Genomic DNA, 5,901 nt, shown 5'->3' on the forward strand with positions numbered 1-5,901 from the left:
TTCCAAGATGAAGGTTTACTGTGATTGTCCATGACTCCCAAGGGTTGGAGGATCAGTAGAAATGAGACATTAAGATATTTAACCCAATACAATCCAACTGAGCAGGCAGTGAAGTGAACATGGCTTCTTGGTGTCCTTGGTTGGTAGGTGACTGTCAGGGGGAGGAATCATCAGGTCAGAGTTCCTGAGATTCCAGCTTTTTTGGCCCTCCAAGCCCAGAGGCCTATGTCATCAGCACCTCAACCAATGAACCTGCTGTGTAAGTACTGTGTCATCTTGACCAGTTTCCAAAAGCTGAGTTTGTGCAAAAAGCTCTTCCATATTGAAATGTTCAGTTTAATAGCTTCAAGTTTCAACTCTGAATGGCAATTGTAGTAAAGTATTTGTAAGAGCATTTTCTTGGAAAATACGTCACTAAATTTTGTAAATGGTATTTTCCATAGTAGGTTCACCTGCCAATACTAGGAGGATCCACTCACTGACAGTGATTTCACTGGACCAATTCACATGAACTTCTCTGGTGTAAAGAGTTGGGGAAGAATCTTTTAGAATTAGCATTCCTCTAAAGGTATTTACCCTTTGTAAAAAAAAGTTGTGTGAGCAAAATACAACAACACTAACAAAGCAACTTGAAAATCAGGGCAAGGTTGTGATAGTGGCATGGTTTTCTGGGATCTTCAAACACAAGCAGAGTAACTATGATAGAAGAAGAGAAATAGTATATAAAGTGAAAACATAAAAAGAAAATCAGAAGAAAAAGATCTAAAGGATTCAAGCAATAGCAATGGATACAGAAGAGAGGTAAAGATGATCCAACATATGCATAATAGCTCCGCCCCCCAACAAGAAGAAAGTAAAAATAAGGCAGTAGAGAGGAACAAATAAAAACAGCTATTAAAGAAAAACTTTCCTGAAAACATATACACACACTAACTTGAACCTGTCTGTTTAAAGGGAACATGCTGTGCCTGGACCAGAATAGTCAACTGCAAGACACAGTCTATTAAAGTTATTAGACTTCACAGAATAGAAATCCTTTTGGCATAAGGTAAAACCACCAAGTAACTTGCAAGGTAATACATCTTCACAGAACACTCTAAGGTTAAAACACAATGGAAAAGATGAAATAACATAATACAGATACCCGAGAAAGAAAATGTGAGCCAATTTTTTTTTAATTTAGCCAAAGTGACCATCAAGTATAAAGGCTACAAACCATGGTGAAGTTGAGGTAATCAGGGAATAATGCTCCTGTGGGCCCTTCCTGAGTAATGTACTAACCAATATGCTTCAGACAATCAAGAAAATCTGAGAGAAGCTTTTCCTAAGAACAACTGATGAGCACTGAACATATTTAATGGTAGAATGAAGAGCAGTGGGCACAGTGTGAAAAATACTATGTATTTGTAACATCCTCTGATAACCAAGATGTAATTGAGCTATTGAAAATGGGCAGAGAAGGGAAATATTATAGAGAAAGTAAGTTTGCTGGTTGCCTTAAAGGTTTCATTTAGCACTGAATAGATAGCACATTAAATACTTCAGGGAGAAGGAAGAGAGGGGAAAGAAGAGGTTACTAATTTCAATATTGTTCATAGTAAGTGATTAAAAAAAGGTCTGCACCATCCTACATGGTAGCCACCAGCCATGTATGGCTATTTAAACTTAAGTTAATTGACTTAATTTTGAATTCAGTTTCTCAATTAGATTAGCCACCATTCACATTTCATTTCATATGCATCCAGTAGCTTCCATACTGGAGAACACAAATAAAGAACATTTTCATCATTCCAGGAAGTTCTTTGGACAGTGTTACAACCAACAGTATTTTTTAAAAATCTAGAATGCTTCAGGAATTTTCAGGTTATCCTTGTGCAGGGGCCATTCTAATATTCCCTATAATGTTCCAATTTTAGTATATGTGCTGCTGAAGTGAGCACAACCAATAGCATTTTTAAAAGGAGAAAGGACACCACCCTGAGATATTAGTATAAACATAACCATGGAAACAAAACATCCAATCTATGGTATTTGATTACAGCAGCCTGAGCAGATTAGAGATAGGAATTTTCTACACATTGGCCTATAGATTCAACACAATCTCTTCTCAAATCTCCCTGACTTCGTTGTAGAAACTGATAAGCTGACTTTGAAATTCATATGGAAATTCAAGGGACCCAGAATAATGAAAATAATCTTGAAAAAGAACAAGATTGGAACACTCACACTTCTCTTTTTTTTTTTTTTTTTTTTTTTTTACACTTCTCAATTTCAAAACTTATCACAAAGACATAGTAATCAAGACAGTGTAGTATTGACATAAGGATGGATGTGTATATATCAACAGAAGAGAACTGAGAATCCAAACATTAACCTTACTTTTACAGTCAATTTTTGACAAAAGTGCCAAGACAATTCAATGCGGTGGGGGGGGATAGTCCTTTCAACAAATGACACTGAGGCAACTTACTATATGCATGGATCTCTACCTCATACCATACATAAAAGTCAACTCAAAATGGACTACAGACTTTAATGTAAGAATTTAAACCATAAAACTCTTAGAAGAAAATGTAGAGCAAACCTTCATGACTTGGGTCAGGCAAAGCTTTCTTAGATATACTATTAAAGACACAAGTGATAAAAGAAAAAGTAAATTAGAATTCATCAAAATTAAGAAGTTTTGTGCTTAAAGGACACTATCAAACAAAAGAGAAGATGACACAGATTAGGAGAATATTGATAAATTACTTTTTTTTTTAAAGATTTTATTTATTCATGATAGTCACAGAGAGAGAGAGAGAGAGAGAGGCAGAGACACAGGCAGAGGGAGAAGCAGGCTCCATGCACCGGGAGCCCGACGTGGGATTCGATCCCGGGTCTCCAGAATCGCGCCCTGGGCCAAAGGCAGGCGCCAAACCGCTGCGCCACCCAGGGATCCCGATAAATTACTTTTGATAAGGGAGTTGAATCCAAATATATAAAGAACTCTTATAATTCAGTAATAAAAAGAGAAAATAATCCCATTTTTAAAAAATGAGCAATATATGAATCGCAGAGATGCAATGTACAGCATGGTGGCTATAGTTAGTAATACTGTATTGCATATTTAAAAGTTGCTAACAAAGTAATATTAAAAGTTCTCATAAGAAAAAATTTCATAACTGTTTATGGTAATGGGTGGTAACTAGACTTATTGTGGTGATCATCTGGCAATATGTACAAATATTTGATCATTTTGTCATATACCTGAAATACGTTATACATTGATTATACCTTCCTAACTCTGGGAAACGAACTAGGGGTGGTGGAAGGGGAGGTGGGCGGGGGGTGGGGGTGACTGGGTGGCGGGCACTGAGGTGGGCACTTGACGGGATGAGCACTGGGTGTTATTCTGTATGTTGACAAATTGAACACCAATAAAAAATAAATTTATTTAAAAAAATAGGCAATTCATCTTAACAGGCATTTCTCCAAAGAAGATACAAATGGCCAAAAATCACATGAAAATGTATAGATATCATTAGCTATCAGGGACGTTCAGATCAACACCACAATTCGATACCATTTTACACTGACTAGATGGCTAGAATCCGAGAGCCACATAATAAGTGTTGACAAGGATGTGGAGTTATTAGAATGCTCACATACTGCTGGTGGGAATGTGCAGCCACTTTGGAAAACAATCTGGTAATTCCTCACAAAGTCAAAAACAAGTTACCATATGACCCAATAATTCCACTCCCAGGTATATAACCAAGAGAAATAAAAACATATGTCCATGGGCCACCTAGGTAGCTCAGGGTCCTGGGATTGAACCCTGAGTTGGGCTCCCTGCTCAGTGAGGAATCTGCTTCTCCATCCCTCCTTGGGTTCTCTCTCTCAAATAAATAAAATCCTTTCAAAAAATCAACAGCAAAAAATATGTCCACACAAAAACTTACACGTGAATGTTTGCAGCAGTATTATTTATAATAGTAAAAGTGGAAATAACTCGAATGTCCATGAATTTATAAAATGTGGAATATTCATATGATGGAATATTATTTGATCATAAAAAGGAATGAAATACTGATACATGCTATAACACGTATGAACTTTGAAAATATTATACTAAAGAATCCAGTCACAGAAGACCATATTAAAGGATTCCATTTAGATGAAATATCTAGAATAAGCAAATCTATAGAGGTAGAAAGGAGACTAGTGATCGTCTGGTGCTGAGAAATTTGGTGGTATTATGGAGTAACTGCTAGTGATTACATAGTTTTTGTTTGTTTGTTTTTTGAGGTAATGAAAATGTTCTAAAATTGATCATGGTAATGGTGGTACAACTCTGTAAATATGCAAAAAACAACTGAATTGGACACTTTAAATATGTGAATTGTATGGTATGTCAATTATATTTAAATAAAACTCCTAGGGCAGCCAGGGTGGCTCAGCGGTTTAGCACCGCCTTCAGCCCAGGGCGTGATCTGGAGACCTGGGATCGAGTCCCACATCAGGCTCCCTGATGGAGCCTGCTTCTCCCTCTGCCTGTGTCTCTGCCTCTTTCTCTCTCTGTGTGTGTGTGTGTGACTATCATAAGTAAATAAAAAAAATAAAAAAAAATAAATAAAATAGCTAGAAAAAGAGAAAAGGAAAATGAGAGTACATAAATAAAAAAGGAAAGATAGAAACAGATGTCAGTGAGCTAGAAAAACAAAAAACAAAACAAAAAAAATAGCATAAGTGAATCAGAAAGTTGGGTCTTTGGGAAATAAAGTAGACAAACTTAATTTTATGAAGTGCGATGAAACACAAAAAAGACAAAATAGGAAATGACAGGGGGCAATAATCACCCAGAGAATATTAAAACTTAAGAGACTATTGTGAATAACTATAAAAAGAAAATATAAAACCTAGATGAAACTGATGCTTTCCTAGGAAAATTGATTTAACTTAAATTGACCCCAGTAGAGAGAGAAAACTTAAACAGATCGATTTTTACAGAAATAGAAAATTCTACAAATGCTCTTTCTAAAAAGGGACCAGGCTTGAATGGATTCATAAAGGAATTCTGTCAAGCTTAAAAAAAATTCTAATGTAACCTGCACTCTTACAGGATACAACACAAGAAGTCTTGAAATTATTGTTATAAAGTGAATATAACTTTGATGCTAAAACTTGACAAAAACTGAAGGGGGGGATCCAGAACACTTCCACTATGGTGCAAAAATGTTAAGTAAAGGGGCACCTGGGTGGTTCAGTGGTTGAGCATCTGCATTTGGCTAAGGTCACAATCCCAGAGTCCTGGGATCGAGTTCAGCATTGGGGTCCCTGCAGGGAGCCTGCTTCTCTCTCTGCCTATGTCTCTACCTCTCTCTGTGTGTCTCTTATGAATAAAATCTTTTAAATAAAATATCAGCAAAGAGATTCACCATCAACACCTTATATATCATGACCAACTGGTCTGGCATTCCAGGAATGCAAGAAACAGTCAATAACCTAATATTAATATGGTATTATGGGACGCCTGGGTGGCTCAGTGGTTGAGCATCTGCCTTCAGCTCAGGGCACGATCCCACGGTCCTGGGATCGAGTCCCACATCAGGCTCCCTGCATGGAGCCTGCTTCTCCCTCTGCCTCTCTCTCTGTCTCTCATGAATAAATAAAATCTTAAAAAAAATATGGTATTATTAGAGTTCAAGGCAATATCATATGATCATCTCCTTATGTGGTCTATGTATACAATGGAACATTCCTCAGCCATTAGAAACAACAAATATCCACCATTTGCTTCGACGTGGAGGGAACTGGAGGGTATTATGCTGAGTGAAGTAAGTCAATCGGAGAAGGACAAACATTACATGCTCTCATTCATTTGGGGAATATAAAAAATAGTGAAAGGGAATAAAGGGA

At 36.9% G+C, this 5,901-nt stretch overlaps 1 non-coding gene across 1 annotated transcript; it reads right to left on the reverse strand.

Annotated features, from left to right (window-relative positions):
- Positions 1 to 1,833: 1,833 nt before the first annotated feature.
- LOC112658104 (U6 spliceosomal RNA) lies at positions 1,834 to 1,940 on the reverse strand. The gene has a single exon (XR_003135509.1). It is a non-coding gene; the product is annotated as a U6 spliceosomal RNA (small nuclear RNA).
- Positions 1,941 to 5,901: the final 3,961 nt, after the last annotated feature.

The sequence above is a fragment of the Canis lupus genome, chromosome 8, assembly GCF_003254725.2.
Source record: "Canis lupus dingo isolate Sandy chromosome 8, ASM325472v2, whole genome shotgun sequence".
NCBI lineage: Eukaryota > Metazoa > Chordata > Mammalia > Carnivora > Canidae > Canis > Canis lupus.